The sequence below is a fragment of the Dromaius novaehollandiae genome, chromosome 13 (assembly GCF_036370855.1).
Source record: "Dromaius novaehollandiae isolate bDroNov1 chromosome 13, bDroNov1.hap1, whole genome shotgun sequence".
In the NCBI taxonomy this organism is placed as follows: domain Eukaryota; kingdom Metazoa; phylum Chordata; class Aves; order Casuariiformes; family Dromaiidae; genus Dromaius; species Dromaius novaehollandiae.
The window spans coordinates 17,671,528-17,691,149 of NC_088110.1; positions in this window are offsets into that span (position 1 = coordinate 17,671,528).

A 19,622-nucleotide genomic window follows, 5' to 3' on the forward strand; every position below is an offset into this window, starting at 1 on the left:
GGTGATGAGCACAGCCTACTTCATTCCCAGTGTGAGAAAATTAAGAGTTAGGCCTTGTCCTTATACTCCTGAAAATTCTAGATAATACGACCTCAGGAGAAACTGTAAACAGTCTTAGTGAAGAAGAATAAAGTCATCTTGAAGTACTAAGCATAGCACCAGTATAGCCTCTCTAGACTACTTAAGGATTTCTTCATGCTAAAAAACTAAACTTTCCAATGCCTGCCTTGTAGTAGTAAGAAAGGAGAAAGGATAGCCACAGGAAAGACTTTCTAATAGAGTTTTTTAGCAATAGTAACTTACCTATCGAAGGTGAACAGTTCAGGTTTGCAAACAAAAATTATCTGATGATGTTTTCTTCCTTCCATAAAAGTTAAACTATTGTGATCAGGATTTTCAGAAGAGAATAGGGACAGGGAACCTTTAATAGGAGCTAAATTACTTCTGAATATGATGCCTCTTTATGAACTTGAACCTTAAAAATTAAACTACCCACAATCAATGGTTACTTTTGGACAAACTGGCATTATAACATACTGATAAAGACATTAGGGAATTGCACTGGAATAGTTAGAAACTAAACGAGTTGATTGTCCCAAGTGTATTATCATTTAACAAGCTTATTAATTATTGCTATTTTAACAATTAATAGAAACCTGTCTTGCTGTAGGCTATTTTGATAACTGTTAATTAAGTATCTACAAAATCCTTACAAAGTCCATGTGCTACTAAGAATGAGATTAGGCATTTCTTGCTTATGTAATTTTGAGCTAATTACATAACTATTAGATTTATCTTTTAAATGCTCAGTAAGTTCTCTTTTAACAATCATCTTATATTTAATTAAAAAGCAGTATCTGGCTTGCTAAATTTGAACTAAGTGCTTGCTGGAGACACTGTATTAAAAAGGGTTAGTAACATTTTACTAGTGAATAAAGGACAATACAGATGTTTTCACAATTCAGGGTAGTTGTCCATCCCATCAGAAAGCAAATAAATAGACAGGAATTTTCAGAGGACCATGACTTCCATGGGTTCTTTAGGAAATTCTTGAAATAGAAAGGCAAAAGAGATTGGTTGCTATTCTACTATTCCTTAATCAAAACTGAATGAGCTACTTGACATTTTCAAAAACATACATGGGAGGCACATGAAAATATAGTGGAAAAAATGTTTAAAAAATGTTTCCTTCTATGTAAATGAAAGAAGAGCTACCAGAACATAAGTAAATTTAGCCTACCTCAAAGAATATTGACAGTATTAGACAGAGTCATACTTAATTAGATTTTCAAACATATTTAAGTATCTAAAGCTGGGGGTGTCCAAAGTGTCTCATTCACAGTGAAATTATTTGCTTTAAGGGCACTAAAATGATTTTCAAAGAATGACAATGTTGTGTTTGCATATGACTTTATTTCTTTCAGGGTCCTGCAGAGTAGTATCCATACTTAAGACATTTTTTCCTGCATCTCTTTCTTCACTAACCTGACTTAAAAAATGTATATTATGTGTTTTTTAAGGAAGTGACTGGATTGTATATCTCTGCTGTAAAAACAGCAGTAAAAAATGTACTGTCAAGAGAAATTAAGTTTTACCTTTTGATTTCAAAAGCACCAGTAGTGGTGGGGACACTATTAGGTTTTTTAAGAATGAGTTTTAATGTTTAAACCCTACTTATGGGAAAATGTGAAAATTCCCTCTCTATATATTATTCCCTTACTATACTATTCATGACAAGTTCATTGTGCTTAGTCAGTGTCATAGAAATTCATTACATTTTTTGAATGTGAAGAGAAAGGCTTAACACAGAGAACAGAATACTAGAGAACTATGTTTTCCACGAATTATGGAAACTTAGTAACTGAGAGGTATAAAGAAATAGAAAATTAGGGCTGGAAAGGACTCAAGAAGTCATCTTACTTCCCTGTCTTTCTCTCTTTATTATTCTTGATCGATGGTTGGCCAACTTGTTTTTATATTTATATATCCAAAAGTGGAAGTTTAAACTGTGCTCTGGCAATTTATTCTGTCATTGTTTAACTGTTCTTAGTGTTCAGAAGCTTTTCTGAGGTCCAACATGTTCATTGTGATGCAATTTGAGCCCATTACTTGTTTTATCTTTCATGGATGCACTGAACAAATCATTCTCTTGTTCTTCTTTGCAGTTGACTTTTATATATGAAGGCTGTTATCATATTCTGCCTCGCCCTTCTCTTCTTCAGGCTAAAGTACCCCAATTAATTCAATTTTCCTGAAAGGTCATGTCTTCTGTATTTCTAATTATTCTTCTTGTTCTGCTTTAGTTCTTGTCATACTGCCATCCAGTGCCCAATGCAGTACTCTAGCTAAATCTTAGCACTGCTGAAAAAAGCAGAAAGGGTATCATTTATGTCATACAGCCCTGTACTCCTCTTATGCATGCTACTATGGCATGCTTTTTTGTAACATGATATTATTGACTCACTACAGATTATGATCCATTAAAGACCTCTAGATTTTCTGCGGAACTTCTGTTCAGCTAGCTGTTTCCTATCTAGCCTGACTGTTGATTACTCCTGCCTGTGTGTAGACGTTTGCTCTCATCCCTGAGCAGTTGCACTTTAGAACATTTTTCCAATGAGATAATACCATTTTGAATTCTGTTCCTGTCCTCTAGCAGATTAGGAATCCCTTCCACCCCAGTGTTAACTGCAAATTTAATGCCTATTCCATTAGCCAAGTAATTATTTAATGATATCAGATATAAGGCAGATTGCAGTGGAGACTCACCTGAAACATCCTTTCAGTCAGGTCACGAAATATTTGTACTTAAGGCTAAAGTTTTCATTCTGTTTTTCCATCCCCCTGTAATCTTTTCATATATAAGATGCTTCTACAAGTTAAGAAAATGTTGTGTGAAGCAATGTCAAAAGCTTTAAGGGAACCAGGATGAACATGCTGTCTTTCCTGAAGTTCTAGTGTATTAGCTCTTTCAATAGCTTTTTTCCTTTTGCGTGTTATTCCTGTAAGGAAGACAAAGAACCGCTGGGGATAGGAATAGATTAACAATACCACCTGGAATAGTGATGGCATTCTTAAAGCAAGAAGACTGACATCACTGGTCATGTGGCATCTCTGCTTCTTTCTCACCTTGTTCTTTTTCACTTGTGCAGGTGCAGTTTAGGCCTCGAAAATGTGAATCTCTTTTACAATAGTGCCTTGCAAAGAAGTTGCCCCAGCTGTAGCAGTTGGAGTACACAAATCCAGTATATTTGGCTTACCTTCTGAGAATGACACTGTGCTTTGACCACAAATGAAGCTAGGTTACACTCAGCAAATACATCTGAATTTATTCAAGTAGCATTACTTTATACATCAGACTTTGACAACATTAAGAAACATATCATTTGTTCTGAAAGAAAATTGAATCACTAACTATACAAATTTACAGCTGAATGGTTTGAAGTACCAAGCACACAAATGTAAGTTCAGCTTCTTCAGTGTGACTTGGCAAACAACAGGCTTCAGCAGTGTGTAACGTAAACCTGTGCTAATCAGGTATATCCATAAACTTAGATGTTATTGAGCCATTGTTACAGCCTTGCAGCTAAGTGCAGGAGCCACTCTGAGGGTGTATCATTAAAGACAAGCATTATCTCAATTACAAGGTGAAGATAACGAAAGGCTCTTTATATTTTCTTTATTTCTGTCTAGCTGTGAGTGTGTTTTTCATCTTTCAACTGTACTCTCTTGATCTGATTTATTTCCTCACGTTAAATGTTATCACAAGTCATGAATTGTTCTCACTTCATGTTTACTACTGCAGATAACTATTATCTCTCACAGTCCTGTTGGCTTTATCTTTATCTTTGTGCATTTCAGTGCCTCCTTCAATTATTTCATTTTAAGGTGCTTTACTCCTACCTAACTACAGATGCAAACATGTGCAGTCCTGCAAATACTCCAAGCGGCTGACTCCCAAAATGAAATACAGAACTCCCAAGTGCAGTACCTCAGTGCATCTCTGTGATCGTAAGGTACCTTTTAATGCAATCCAAAACATTTTGCTAAGGAGATGTAAGCCACCAAAACCAACGTGCAACTGCTTAAAGCAACCCAGCAGAAAAGGGCTGAGGATGAGCAAAGGATTTACCAGTCGTACCATGGGACTGTGGGGAAGTAGCTACTTCACAAGCAGAAAACGCCCTCTGAGCTTCTTCTTTCCTTTCTCTCAAAGGAGTTAGGAGCACTCACTTCTTGTCTGCTTCTGTGTTGCTATTGAGTGAATGTGTCTCTGATTTGGGGGAAGGTGGTATCCATCCACCCCAAGACTGTGTGAATAAGGAATAGTTTGATCAAAGATGATGTCAAGACTGTATTTTAAGATGTCTTTAGGTTGTCATAATAGACTTTGACCCTAACATGTCTTTTCCTCCTTTTAATGTGTTATCCTTCAACTCTTAGCAGTTCTAGTAACACTGCAGGCATTACTGTGCATGTATATCTTAAGGTCAGAATATTTACTGTGCTTTCTATGGGACTGTCTCTCCACTTAAGAATGACTTGTCATGGGTTATTGTCAGTTTTTTAGCAGATCTCTTTATTAGAAGCTTTGAAACTGTAGTGCTGGTTCAGCTTTGCTTTTTGACTGACTGATTATGGAAGTGGTGATAATATGATGAATCTCAGTTTTCATTCCCAGTAAAAATTGCAGGAACTTACTGCAAGTAAACCCAGTTCTGCCATCAAACTACTGACATGCTGTATTGCTTTGCCTATGACTGTCACTACAATCATGTCTGTCAGTGCATCTGCTTTATAAAAGTCTGACCTGTCTGTAATAATGAGGTATTTTATATGTGGCTTGTTATGGAAAAAACCATTCCTGTTTCAGTCTAGGTCCTGATGCTATGAAAGTCATTGTTTCTTTTTGATGCTTGGCTTGCAGTTTTTCACAGGCATCACATCTATCTGCCAGATCTCAAATATTGTTATTAATCTTACTCCAGTACCTTTAGCCTTCTGGATACAAAATTTTGTTCTAGATGAATGTATTCCTGAGAGAGGCTTTGTTTTCAGCTATGTGAAAACAGTATTGTGATTTTTCTACCTATTTGAAGCAATTTATATGTCCAAATAATCTCAGTAATTCTGATGCCGTCAAATCGCAGGTGGAGCTACTCTTGCAGTGCTTGGCAATTTGAACAGAATGATGGATGTTAGCACATGTAAATCTTTGTCTATAGTGCATTTCTGGATTATTTCCAAGCCTTGTCTTGAACCTGCCATATGACTGACATGGACAACGCTTCCTGAGATTTCTGTATCTGTTATGTTCATGATCTTGCAGTCCTACTCTGCTCAGGACAAGAGGGCAGCCAGATAGAAACTGATTCCTTTCTGGACATGTGTATTTCTAAACCTTAGCCTTGCGGCTTCAGTAACATAAAGTGGAGGTTTTGGGTGTCCTTAGCAATATTCTCATGATAACAGTATCCTGGTGACTCTTTCAGCAAGGGCAGGAACTGCTCTGCAAGGGTGAGCTTGAAGCTGAACATGACAAGCAAGGCAGGCTGGGGCAGGGATCTCACCACCAAGGGGACAGTCTCACAGTACCTGAGCAAGGAGAGCAGAGCAGGTCCTGTGACAGTGACCAGGTTCAGCCAAGTTGAGATTGCCAGAGACAAGTCCATAGAGAAGCAGCAGGTCTAAGGTCAAACCAGGAAGTTGAATCAGTGGGTAAGGGTCAGGGTCTGGATCAGCATGGTACATGAACAGCCACATGCATGGCTGCAGGGTAACTCAGGCAGAAACCAAGGGTGAGAGCCTGAGCTTGAAAGCAGCTCCTAAGCTAAGTAAGCTGAGGCTTCCCTTCCAGGCCAGTCAGCTGCACTACTGAGGCTGGTCTAGAGCCAAGGCAGCCAAACGCCCAGGAGGAAGAGAGGGGGAATGCCTTCAAGGCCCTGACAATTACATCATTTTCTGCTCCAGAGATCCTCCATCCTTAGCATGCAGGTTGAAGTTTTCATGTGTGCCGTTTCCTGTTGCACCATTGGAAATACTGACCTTAATTCAAAACAGTAACTGCTACAGGCTTTGTTTTTCTGATATTCTATGTACTGTCACTATGTCTTTGGTATGTATATCAATAGGTTAATGCTGAGTAATGTGAAAGATAACCAAATATATATTGAATCTTTGTCCAGCAAAAGTCTTGAAAACAAACAACTGAGACAGTGGAAGGGATTATTTTCATATGATTTATGAATCTTACTAGCCGTCAAACTGATCTGCTCTCTTGAGATTGGTCCCTAAGTTCTTGCTTTTTGTTCTGAGAAGGGCTCATAGCCCTTGCAAGTCTAGGAGTTACACTGTATGTTGTTACAATTTTATCTTAACTTTATTTAGCTCCTTGTTTGTTTTCATGGCTCATTCTTATAAACACATGAGGTTGTGTTAAGGACCTGCCACTGCCTGCGTTGTGATGTCTACTCCAGCTTGAAGTGTTTCTTCCATACAGCAGAATGCCACCAATCAAGCAGTTCGACTGTTAGGTCTGGCCAGTAGAACCGATGGTCTTTTGCTGCTTGCCACATGTAAGCTCTACCTCTACCGGTATGTAGAGAGGCTGCTGTTGTCCTAATCCTGCTAGTATCTGTCTTTAAAGTATAATAAGTTTTGTTAAATCAAATAGGTTTCTGCAGAGGTAAGTATTTGGTAATTAACTGGGCTCAATACCTTGTTTAAACTACTTGAATCTTTGCAGATTTACAGCTTGCCTGGTATTCTCAATGACTGTCTTGATATTTATTTAGCAGTGCTGTGGTTTTTTTTTTCATTTGCTTTATTGCTCCTGCTGTTTTGTTTGTTTGTTTGTTTTAATTCGATGGGTGTTCTGCAAGACAGGTGTTGTACTGGTTGAATTGTTTTATTTATTTCCAGGTGTAACATCCTTGGAATGCATCCCAGTCTTTCAAATACAGCTTGGTAATTTTTAGCAGCTTTGCTATAGGGATACCACAGAGAATTGCCTGCTCTGGATTATTTTGTTTTGCTCATTCATGTATTTTATTAATTAAATCTCTAGGTTTGTAAGTTCACTTGTTTCAGCTGTTAGCAATGTCTCATGTATTTTTATTATCTGTACTTTGGTCTTTGTACGTTTAGTTTGTATTCTGCTTATTTGCATAATCCTTGTAGCATTACAGTTGTGCACCAGTGCAATTTTAATTTGGTTTAGGTTAGTACAATTCTGCCTTTTTTTTTTTTTTTTTTGTGCAAAAAGCTAAGTAAGTCTTTACAGGTCAGCATAATCTCTGATGCTCTACTGTGTAGTTGCCTTCAGTTTGCTGATTGTTTCTATGCCTGCCCTTGAATCTGATGCTAGCCTGAGCTTTCTAAACCACATATTTATTTTTGTGCTGCATTAATGTTGGACGTGCAGAATCCCAGCCCCTGAGTCATTGCCTGCTTCCTTGATATGGTGCCTTTGTACTTTGGTTTTTTTCGTGTACAACCTTTGACATAGTGTTTTCTCTCGCTACCATTATTGCTTATGACCTCATATGCAGGGCATTTTCCATTCTCATATTTTTCCTCTGTAGTATCAATAGGTCTTCTTTTGTATTTTGTTTTTTTCCTCTTTGTGAATTTGATTTTGCCCTTAGAGTTTTGGCATATTTTCTCTTGTATTTTCATGTTTTCCCTGTATCACTTGGTGAACTTTCTTTGTATCTACTCAACTCTATATTTTGGTTGGGACACTCCATCTGTTTAAATATATAAAGACAGAGTTAGCACAGGTTCTATGAATATTCTCATCTGAGTTCCTGAATTTTCCTTAATACTACTATATTAGAAATATTTTTTGTATTGCAAATACATGGATTAGCCCTGTTATGCAATCCAGCATAAGTGGTGTGTGTTGAAAACCTACCTTACTAGCTGACAATTTGACACTGTTTTTGCAGAGCCCCTTCTAGGATTTTATACAGCCGTCTCAATCTGCTACTGCTGTTGTTAGACTACGTGATATTACTAAAGATGTGATACTTGTCCACGACAGCTCAGAGTTACAGGAGCTCATGGTTTCCTCTCTTTCTATTGAGATCCACTGCAATTTAGTAACTTTCTCAAAGTGATCACAAAGAATGTGCAATTGCAGAGCATATTTCCCCTTGACTTCCCATGCATACGAGCTGCCATGCGGGTGATAGTTTTCTTTTTTGTTTAGGAAGGTTTTTCAAATATTCATGATTTCATGTTTCATGGACTTCCAAGAAATAACTCATTCTTGATACCAGGTTCTGAGTTTTTGTAAAAGAAGAGAGAAAACCAGGACAAAACAACATTTAGTTTTTATTCTTTCTTTCCAATATCTTGTGGAGTTCTTAAATTTTCTAGATGTAATCCTATACATGAAAAATTTACCAACCTCTTCACCTCTGGATGCTCAATTTGGAAACTGTCTATCATAATAGTGAAGAAATATCACAGTACTTATGTGTAGCTGCTAGTATTTGTGCTTTATGAAGAATACTAATGTTAGTAAAGAAAGGCCACAAAAATTATAAACCAGATTTTTTTCTCAAGTAGTATCAGTGCAAATGCTAGTCATATTCAGGGGAGAATTTGTTTTATTTTCCTTTTAAAACAGTGGATATCTTAGTAGACTTGTCTGTTAGTGCCTGTGAGTAGAATCTGGATCACTGGAAAATACAGATTCTTTATAAACTCTTTATAAAGACTCTATTTCTTTCCATATGGTTTGGACTAAAAGTCTTTTTTCACTGTGTCTAATGTTACATAATTGGTAACATCCATGTTTTATTCAGCTATACTGTTTCTGGTGGGCTTAAAAAAGTATTAGAATCTCAATATTTTATTGTTTTGCTTGTATTTTTCTTACCAACAGTCTGCAAACTTTAGAGAGCTGATTTGTGTCATGTTAGACAAAGAGCGAAACCTTTTAGGAATCATACTCTTCATTTCCTTCCTGTATACAATATAAATAACAGATGAACAGCTTTTTCCTTTTCAGTCATTGCTGGGTAACGATGCCCGTCATTGCCCATAACTCTGCATGGCTGGCTGACCATATTAACTCCTGGTTTGTAAGTCTTAGCAACTTATTTTTCCCAATTGCCCTGTCATGTAAATGTAAATTAAGTATTTGCTAGAACACTTGCATTTAGACTCCCCTACCTTGTTCATTTTTCTAAGGCTTGCAAAAAGACAAATGAAATAGTAAAATATCTTAGCAGCACAACAGAAAGAAAAGAATTGGTGAGACAGGTCAGCGTGGGGCACCTCAGCCCCATCTAAGAGAACTACTTGTGTTTTGTCATTTGAGGTAAGCGGGAGTTCTCAGTTTGATATGCTTTATATGGGTTGTCACTTCTAGGCAATCTAAAATAAATTACACAGTACACTCATGACAAAAGTGTTGCTAGAGAGTGTATTTTTCTTTCCCCAGGCAAACAATATAATACGTATAGATCAAAGCATGGACAAAAATGCTAATTTGGAGTCTGGACTGCTGCGTACCCACAAGTCCAGAAGACTGTTAGTGAAACCTTTGTGAAGTCGATAACAGTATTGTCATCAGCTATAATGGCGGTGAAATTCCATTCTGTGCGTTTGTCACGCAAAGATGTTGACCTGTTTACCGTTAAGTCAAACAGAATCACTGAAATAAATGAGGCAGCATATGTGGTTGTAAGACAGGGCTAGGAAGAGGGAAGGCAGACGTACTAACCTTTTCTACAATTTCTGTTCACAAGTTGTTGGTATTTTCAGTAGTTTTGATTAAGAAATAGGCTCTATTACCTCCTGTTCCGCTTGTAGAGAAGTAGATTATATCTTGCATTTGTTTGTGATCAGCAACACTATTTCTAATCTGTTCACACATTAATAGAAAAATAGGCTTACTGTTTAAGATAAGGTGAAGAGGTTTGTGAATTTAAAATGAGTACCTACAGAGCCTATTTCAGTAGACTGGATCTCAGTCCTTCCTCACTTAGACCAGTTTTACATCACTGGTAACTCCAGTGTCTTCCATAGATTTATCAATATAAAGTGCATGTAAGGAATTTGGTATCTTTTGTCAGAAAACCCCCCCCCCCCAAATATTGTGTCTGGGTAGGTAAAGGTCTACAGGCCTGTAGCTAAGCAATGCAGTGATGCTGATCCTGTCAGCTGGATTCGTTTGTAATATTTGCATAATCTGACTATTGCAAGTTGTTCTGGTCTTTTTAAATGGCACAGACTTCTAATCTGTGAAGAACTGTAGGAAATCAAAACTGAAAGTCAGTCAATAGATCTGAGTCTGTCTTCCAATCTAATGAAAAAAGCCAGTAAATCTAGACCATCTCTAATGAACATCTCCTTGATTTGTTCTTAGAAACTTGCAAAGAAGGGGATTTTCCAGACTTCCTAGATAAGTTATTTCAGTGTTTTACTGTTTTTACAGTTACTATAGTTTTCCTAATGTCCAACTTAAATCTTCTGTGCTGGAAATTAAGCCAATTTCTTCTTGTCTAAGGTTCAGTTTCATAGAGAACAATCGATCACCATCTTTGTAATAACCTTTTTCATTTTTGAAGATGTTTATCATGTCCCCCTCCATCCTCCGTCTTCTGGTTCAAACCAATCCAATTATTTCAACCTTTGATGCTAAGTAATGTTTTCTAAAATCCTTGTAGTTTTCGTTGCTATCCTCTGGAACCTTTCTAATTTATCTGCATCTTTCCTAGTGTGAAGACCAGGTATTCTAGATGAGTCTTCCTGCAGCCTAGTAAAGTGCAGTAATTATCTCACTGGTGTTCTGTGTGCGTGTCCCATAATTACATTCCTAAATTATATTTGTCTTCTTTTCTTAACCCAAACTGTTACTTCGGACAGCCATAATCAGTTTGTGGCCTACTCTAGGCTCACATTTATTCACCAGTTTTGTGATTATGAGTTTATTTTCCCTTCCTGAGTATAATACTTTGTACTTGTCTTTACTGAATTTCATCTTACTGATTTCAGGCTGTGTCTCAAATTTATTATGCTCAAAACTATTCAGAATTCTAATCCTATCCACCAAAATGCGTAGCACCGTCCACAGTTTTGCAATGTACTCTATCTTCCTTTACACTAAGGTGTTAATGAATACATTGAATTGTGTCAGACATGGAGCAAAATCCCTGGGAGGTCACAAATGGTATGTCTCAGAATTTGACTAAGTGCAGTTATTGTTTGTGCACTCATATAAGGGTTAAACCATGCAGCATCTTTTTCTTAAGACAGGGTTATATGGGACAGCCTATTAAAATCTAGCTATATTTACTTATATTTACTTATTCCTTTAGTAGTCTAGTTCCTTTCTTGGAGAGGGATATCATGTGGGTTTGACATGACTGTATGTAAGTATACTAAAACTGATTGGGAAATTTTTCTACTGATCACTTTTTCCCAAAATATCAGTTTCTTAGTCACAAACAATTTTTGTTCTATTCTGGCTCAAAAATGCCAGCATAATTCCTCTTTCTGAACCAGTACCCCCAAATGTGAACATTCGTGGTAGAAGTAATCATACCTAATGCAGTCTATTTTCAATCTGTGGTCTACAGATTTTCGTGGATTATTTCCACAAAAGGGAAATTTTGTGGATTGTCTTTATGGATTATTTCTAGGCAATGCGTAACAGGTCATTAATAAATACATGTTCATATAATTAGACTGAAATCTGAATACAAGAACTTTCCTGAGTGATTTGTGTCTCTACCAAACAAATACTGTGTATTCACAAATCAAAAAGGGCTAAAAATTTCAGTACTAGTTTCAATAAAAGCTGCAAGTTTCAGTCTGTTTAGGCTGCTGCTAGTCTCTGACAGTGACTGCTGCTGAGAGCATTTAAAAACACAAGCCCTGATGAGGTATGGAACTATTCTGCTTTCTGAAGTACAAGTCAAATGGAGAATTCTTCTACTTCACACCACCAGCTGTGTAGTGTTTTCTCCGGAATGTAAAAATGGAGTCCTTTTCAAATATGTCCTATGTAATAACACTGCAGACAAGACTTTTATTAATCTAGATATGTATTCTTTCTTCCCTGTATTTTACTAAGCTATGTATATTTCCAGGCAGTCCTGAAAAATACTCACCAATTAGTAGAGAATTAAGATTTTCAAGGTAAATTTATAAAATTAAATATAAAACGTTGCATATCTATTACATACATGTACATCTATTATATATTTGCCGGATAAATCCTTCTGAAGTTTTCTGAGAAAGTCTGTTAACTATTTTAAATAGTATGTATAATGTGTTTTGGGTGTCATTATTTCTTGATTTAATATGCCAGTGTTTCTCCATTTGGCTTCCATTGTGGAGAAGTCTGTGAGATAGCAAATATTGTAATAGAAATTGAAATATTTTTATGTCTGTTTATATTTTTGTAACTCCCTGAGGTTTTCTCTGGGGAGCAAAAAGCTTAATTTTTAGGAGGAATTCCTGCCATAGGTTTCCCTGCTGACCTTGAATAGGCTGATTAGGATGTTTCAATGTAGTCAGGAAAAGAAAGTCACAAGCCTCAAGTCCCTCTGACCCCAGGCACAAGCCTGTTTTGATCTAAAAGTCCTGCACTGATACCTCTTGGTAGCTTTGAGACCAGGACTGGCTTTCACTGTACCTGCTCAAGGCTTAGGAATATCTGCCCTGCTCATGTAGACAAACTCTCGGTTTCTCTCTGTGCCACCAGTTCTTGATCTGTAAACTGAGAAGGCATATTTGTACCCCTGTGCCTCCTCTTGGTGACATGAGAATAGAAACACTGACTGATTATAAATTAATCAAATCCATGAGGATACTATAAAAGACTTTTCTGACTCTCATCACCAAAGGGTAAAGGAGTAGAGAACTAACTATATTCAAAAGTAAATACATTTCTTGTGGAGCTTTGGCTGACTGAACAATGGTAATAAGAATATGGCCCTCCCAGGGTGTGGGGAAATATGGCAGGATTATGGGTTTCTTATTACTAGACACCATAAGACTATAAATGATTGAGATTAGCTGCAGCAAGCAAACACAAAAAAGTCACAGAACAATATATACAATATTGTGCTTTGGAGCATGGGGGAAAGAAAACCGTGCTTTTCGGATACCTAGAACTGAGCAGGGTATTTATAGGTGCAGTTGTTTAACATTCCCAACAGCTAATGCCTTGCACTGGAAGGATTTAGAGCCACCTTTCCCTTTCATTTCGGAGTTGTTTTTATTTTTGTGTTTGTTTGCAGTAACATCTTATCTTCTATATTCTTCTGTGTGCATTTTCACGCCTGTCAGGTTGAGAATGTATTCTTCAGGTTCTGAGTTTTATTTCTTCAGGACCCAGATTTTTTTCAGCTATGACACACGCAAAGGCTTGCTGGTCCCATGACAGCATATGCCTGCGCTGCGCTGTGTGTGGCTTTGTGACTAGGAGACTGCTCAGCCTCCCTTCTCCCCATTTCAGTTGGCACTGACCCCATATCAGATATGAAAGGAAAACCATATGCTGGCAGATACGTTTATAGCCTCCATTATTGTCTTTGTCTTACATGGGTTTTCTGCAGGCTTTTCCTTAGTATACTTTGATTTCACGATGCCACAAATCAATGCAAAACTGAATCATATTTCTTCTGAAGCTCTTTTATAAAAAAAAGAAAGAAAAGGTTGGTTTATCGTCTCCTCCCGTACTCCATCTGTACCTGCAAAAAGACGGAAAGTCATACTCTGACATTCCTTTCTGCACTTCAGCAGTCTGGTGGCACCAGAAACCCAAGCACCAAATTTCCATGAGAGAACAAACTGGAGTTCCTTCTCTCCTTCTGCATCTCTCGTACTCTTCTTGTGAGACTTCTGGTCTTGTACTGCAGCTCCTGCATGTTGGGATAGTGTGGCTTACATCACTGAGCGTGTAGGTGATTATTCACTGCTGTTTATGGTGAAGGCTGGAGACAGCTACATCTAGGAAGAGAAGCCCTGCTTTAAGCTGAAAATTAAATATAGAAGACAGAAAGAAGAAAACTGCTCTTCTTATTTTACTAAGGTACCAAGGGATTAAGGGCTGGATTTCTTACACACACTTGAGGACTTAAAGAGTCAAATGTTGCTGTGGTGCCAAGTGGGATTTTCAAATACATGAAGCTGTCCATTTCCTATATGAAGTACTTACGTATATTTCCTTACGTATCTAAGTACCTTTGAAATCTGGCTCTGAGGGACTTGCCTGAAGCCACACACATGGTTTATGAAAGAACATAGGCCTAAATTCAGATCCTGTATATTTTTGTCCTGAATCCTAACAGAGGACCTGTTCTCTTTTAAAATGATGAAGTCATTGAAATGTCTGAATTTACTGAAACTTATCTGTACATAGTGTTTCAGTATATTTGTGTTTGCAGGTATAACCTGTTCATCAGGATATGCCTTAAACGTTTGTGAGTTAATTGTCAAGGCTTTCTGTTTGCTTTTTGAGATCTTCTTTTGTTGATGATTTAGGTATAAAAAAGCAGGGTTAAAATAGTGAGTTTTACGTTTTGTTCTGAAAGTGATGAGATTTGTGGTCATTCCTCTTGGAAATGACCACTTGGGAAGAAGATTCATAGTGTGTCTTTCCAGTCTGATAAATATTTTTCAGGTAGAAAGGATTGTATTCTGATGAAAAAAGAATCTCAGGGAAAGGAAAACCATTAGTAGCTGTGGATAAACCTGCTTCTTTTACAGATTTTTGATTATACACTGGGCACTTTCTGAACACACCATAGGCAGAAAGCATGATTTTAAGTGCCAGTAAATGCTGGACAGTAAATATCCCCAGTGCATTGCAAGTGTCAAATGAAGCACAAGTGAGAAGGTGTCACTTAAGACTCAGATCCTTGGTTTCTCTGTATTCTCTTCCATGTAACCCCTTTGATAGTGTTCAGCAGTAGGACATCTAAGCAACTTCATTAAGGCACTGAACATGCTGCAGTTTGTCATGTGCTTGTTTTTTATCATCCTCTCCCCAGGCAGAGCGTCTTGTTTCGATCATTTTCCCCGTAGTTTTCATTTAGGAGTTTTTATTTGTTCATTTGCCTTTTTTTAATATATACAGGCTGGTCAATCCATAGGCAGTGTGCACCAGAGACTATAGGAGGAGATGCTGTGCAGCACACGCTGGGATTCTTGTTCCAGGCTTTCTAAAGGATTTCATGCTGTCTGCTACAGCTGTACTTTTATATTTTGCTGGAATACTATTATTGTCTTCTATTCGTCATTTATGGTGCAAACAGAAAGGATGAAATTTGAGTTAAATAGGCTGGCTAAATAATACTGAGTATTGAAAGCTGTGGAAGGAAGAACTGTGATTGAAGGCCTTATGAAGAATCCCGGGTGAACAGAACATGACCAAGAACAAAGATCTGTGAGAAAACAGTAAACAGACAACTCAGGGCTAGAGATCAGCACGTTGATTCACAGTTCCTGTTGGCTTTAAGTGCAGAGGCTAAGCCTCCAGCAGGGTACTGTCCCTGTAAGGAGGTTACCAACCCCATGGCAAAGTCAGCAGAACAGGCATTGTAGTCAGGACTCATGGTTTGCAGCCTGGCATATTAACTTAACCCACCATCAATTTCAGTTCATGTTAATATACCAAGATGTGAACTGCAATGTCAAAACAGCAGACACAGCACCTGCATTGCCACCTTTGCTCCAGGGGAAGTAATCTCCAGAAGAGGGACAGGGTGGACAGCAGAGACAGTAACCTCTTTGGCCAAGAAATAAATCTAAACTGGATTAGGATTCAGAGCCCAGAGAGCACCAGGAATACTTGCAGTGAGCTAGCATGTAGCACAGCTGCCTTGCAGGGGGAAAAAAGGAATCTCTAAACTCCTTTTTTGTTCAGCTGTAGTAGTAGTGCTTGAGAGAAAAAAGGCATTCATGAGTTTGTGTAATGAAGAAGATCTTAAATGACCAAAAATGCTAATCTGAACAACTTTATTGCTCAAATATCTGACAGAAAAGAGGGATAAGTAGTCAGAATTCAGATGTTGATCTCAAAGGTCTGAGATAGGTGAAGGAGATTTCACAGAGATAGTAGATGTAATTTAAAACTACAAACTGTCTGCTTTTGAAATTCCCTTGAGAAATTGTGCAATGAAAAACCACAATGAAAAAACCTAGAAACATTGTTTTCAGATACTAAATGGTTGAAAAAATTGTATCTAAATCCATTTATTTGTTTTTTAGACCTTTCTTCATAAATAAAATGTAAATCCATTTTCCAAGTATGACTTGGAAATCCTAAAGCATACCTGAAATCAACTCTCTTTATTTGGATGCCACAATTCCACATATGGAAAAGGAAGTTGTATGGTTGGCATATTAAGGCAGTCCTATTGGCTACTGGTAGGTCTAGTATTATCCTATACCGCAAAGAAAGCGCCTGATTTCAGTACAATGTCATTCACTGTAAGTAAGTGCATATCAGATGTGTTCCTGCTTCCATCACAGTAGATAAAGGATAACCCCAGCCAGCTCAATAGAGTTACATCAGCATAAGCAGGAGAAAATCAGACTCAGGGCTGTATAGAGAAAAGAAGTTATTAGTGATTTAATACCAAATCATCCTCTCTCTTTTTGATGATTTTCTTTTGGGTGGGTTATAGTTATGGCCTGCATTAATATTTTTGTTTTGTTTCCTAAAAAATACAAATTAAAATAAAAAGAACAATTTAAATTACTTTGATTTTTTTCCCTTCCACTAGCTGAATTTATATACCTCAGGAACTAATATAACTCTTTGATGGGAATTGCTTATTTTCTGTTGACAGCTTTTTAGTGAAAAAGATAGAAATCAGATTGAATTTCGACAGTGAGAAATTGAGAACTTGTTCTACCAGCAGGAGTCTCAAGGCCTCTAATTTTACCTCTGTGAGCAAAGATGAACCAAGAATATCAGCAACCTACTTTCCTACCAGAGAGTGAAAACACAGCATTTTAAAAGTCACACAGGCAATCTGAATCTCAGGTTTGTCTAAACTTTGGTGATCTTACCTCAGTTTAAATACGGCAGTAAATAAGCCCAGTAAAAATACCGGACTTTATTATTAGGGACCCAACAGTGTGGCACATTGCAGTGAAGTAAAGCAGACTTGATCTCTCACAGGACACATGTGCATCTTCTTTCACTCACACAGGTCCGGGTCAAGTGTTACAGTCTCTCATCATCACAAATCCCAGTCACCCATCAATCTTGCCACCTCTCAGAGTGCCACCAAACAGCACCGGGAACATGGCTCTAGTGCTTGTAGAGAATTTTTGCTGGCTATCACTGACTCTGATAAGACAAAGTTACAGTAATGTAGCTTAACACTGTTATTCCCAGTTTTCAAGTGCTTGTGTTTGAAATACTTAAAATCTTCATTTTTTGTTAGAAGCTTGACTTCTGCTGCCCTTGATGTTATAAAGGTTACAAATTCTTCCAGAAACCACATGTTGTTTGTATTAAGAAAGACTTTATTATTTAAATTCTTCAAATACTCTTTTTGCTTCATTGGTGGAAAATGTTCCTTGCAAAACTGGAAGCTATTAGGTTAAGTTAGCAGTTGGGCTGAGAAGATGTCATATATGCTCTGAGTCCCAAGTTTTCACCTTATCTGCTGTATATTCCACCCCAACCACTCATCCATACTTTTCCAGGCCTGTCTCACGCATTCGTGACTCAGCCAGTTCTCCAATTTGACACTGGTGTTCATATTTCTTTAGTACTCTTGTTTTTCAGGGGAGTCTGCCTACGTTAATTCTGAATCCTGGCACACAGGAGGGTAGGAGGGATGAGATCAGGTCCCAGAGAACAGCCATGGACGATGGATCTTTACTCCTGCATGATGCATAGTCCTGGGGGCTCAGACATACCTGGAAAATCAGCCTCTCCCCACCATCCCAGAATTATGGAACAGATGCCAGGACACTGCTAGTATAAGCATTTGGCTGAAAAGTAAACTTTGGGGCATTTTTTTAGGTTATTTTTCAGCCAGATCAGCTCCCTGGCTCACTTTGATGTGAGGTGCACACAGTCATATTGGCATAGTAGAGGTGGGAAGAACAAGAGGGATTGGCAGGGAGTGCAGCGGAAAGAGGGATTTAAAGAAAAGTCTTTTCAGGTGGCCTGTCTGCCTCAGTAAAATGAGGCCATTTCATGGAAAGGAGGTCAGTCTGAAACAAAATGTTGAGGCTACATGATCCCAGCCCCTGACAAGGGCACTTTCTGATAAGATTCGTTCAAAACAGTTGGTGGGTTACCTTTTAGTGCAAGGCTTTAGGCCAAATTGGATGTGGCCTGTCCTCATGCAGCTAGCATGAACTTTGTATTGCTTGCTGTAATTCAGCTGTCATACAGTTACGTGCTTATGAACAAAGCTGTATTTATTAAGTGATAATAATCATTGTCATCGTCATCATCTTGGAACGACAGAGGAGAGTGACATTCATCAAGGCAGCCTGTTCTCATCTCCTCAGCCTTGCCTGACGGAGACAGCAGTTCACTGTGCTTCCACTGCAGCTTTCTGCTCGGGCAAAACAGGGCACTGAAATACTGACACGTGTGAGGGCTCCCAGAAGGAGCAGTCTCTCCCAGCCCATTTTGCATACCCAGGACCAGCACAGAATAGAGGATAATGATAGTTGTCCTTACTTCGGAGGTGCCGCACTACCTCACATACAGCAAATATCCTCAATTTGTTTTTTAAATACTGGTCCACAAAACAGCATTGCAAGCTGGGAGAGAGACCTTTAGGTTACTTATGTAAAATGAATGTCTTCAATTAAGTTAATAACTGTTCATAAGAACACTGCTGTTGACTTTAGCCACATGAGAAGACCCACTAATTAGAATTAGATTGTTAAAATACGAATATCAAAATACTTTGTTCTTTTTCCAGTACATTGCAGCATTTTTCTGTTTTGTCCACTTGCATTATCTACTGTGTAGTCTGAAAGTGCCTTTTCTTGCTGCAATATATCATCATAACACTTCTTCCTATGCAGCATCATCATAAACCATATCAGGCTAATTCTTTTCCATCACAGCACATTCTGTTGTGTCCTAATGCTATTACTTCATGCTCAGTTCTTTTCTCGTGGCATTTCTGCTGTATCATCTTTCATCTTTATCATATTGTTTTACTTCCTTTCATCTTGTAGTTTTTTCTGTTGAATCATTGTTGAATCACCTCAGCCTTCAGATACCAGTCTGTTGCGGTTGCTTTGCCGCATGTTTCCTATCTCCACCTGAGAGAACTCATGTAATCCAATCTTCTCACTAATTTATAATAAAATAGTGTCTTTTCTCCTTATGCTAGAATACTAATTTTGGCATCAGAAAATATTTTTGATCATAAAAATTTTGAGAAAAGTAAAATAATAATCCTTAATACTGTACGAGAAGGAAGAACATGAGGTTTTCTCTGTCTTTCACAATTTCTATTTTACAGACTTCACCAGAGATTGGCTACTTTTTAAAAAGCCTTTATGTAACTCAAAAGCATAATTTTAATCTTCAGAAGTGAGTTAGTTACACGAGGCTGGATCCAATAAAGAACTGTGGCTCCTACCATTCAGGACTCTCGGGAATA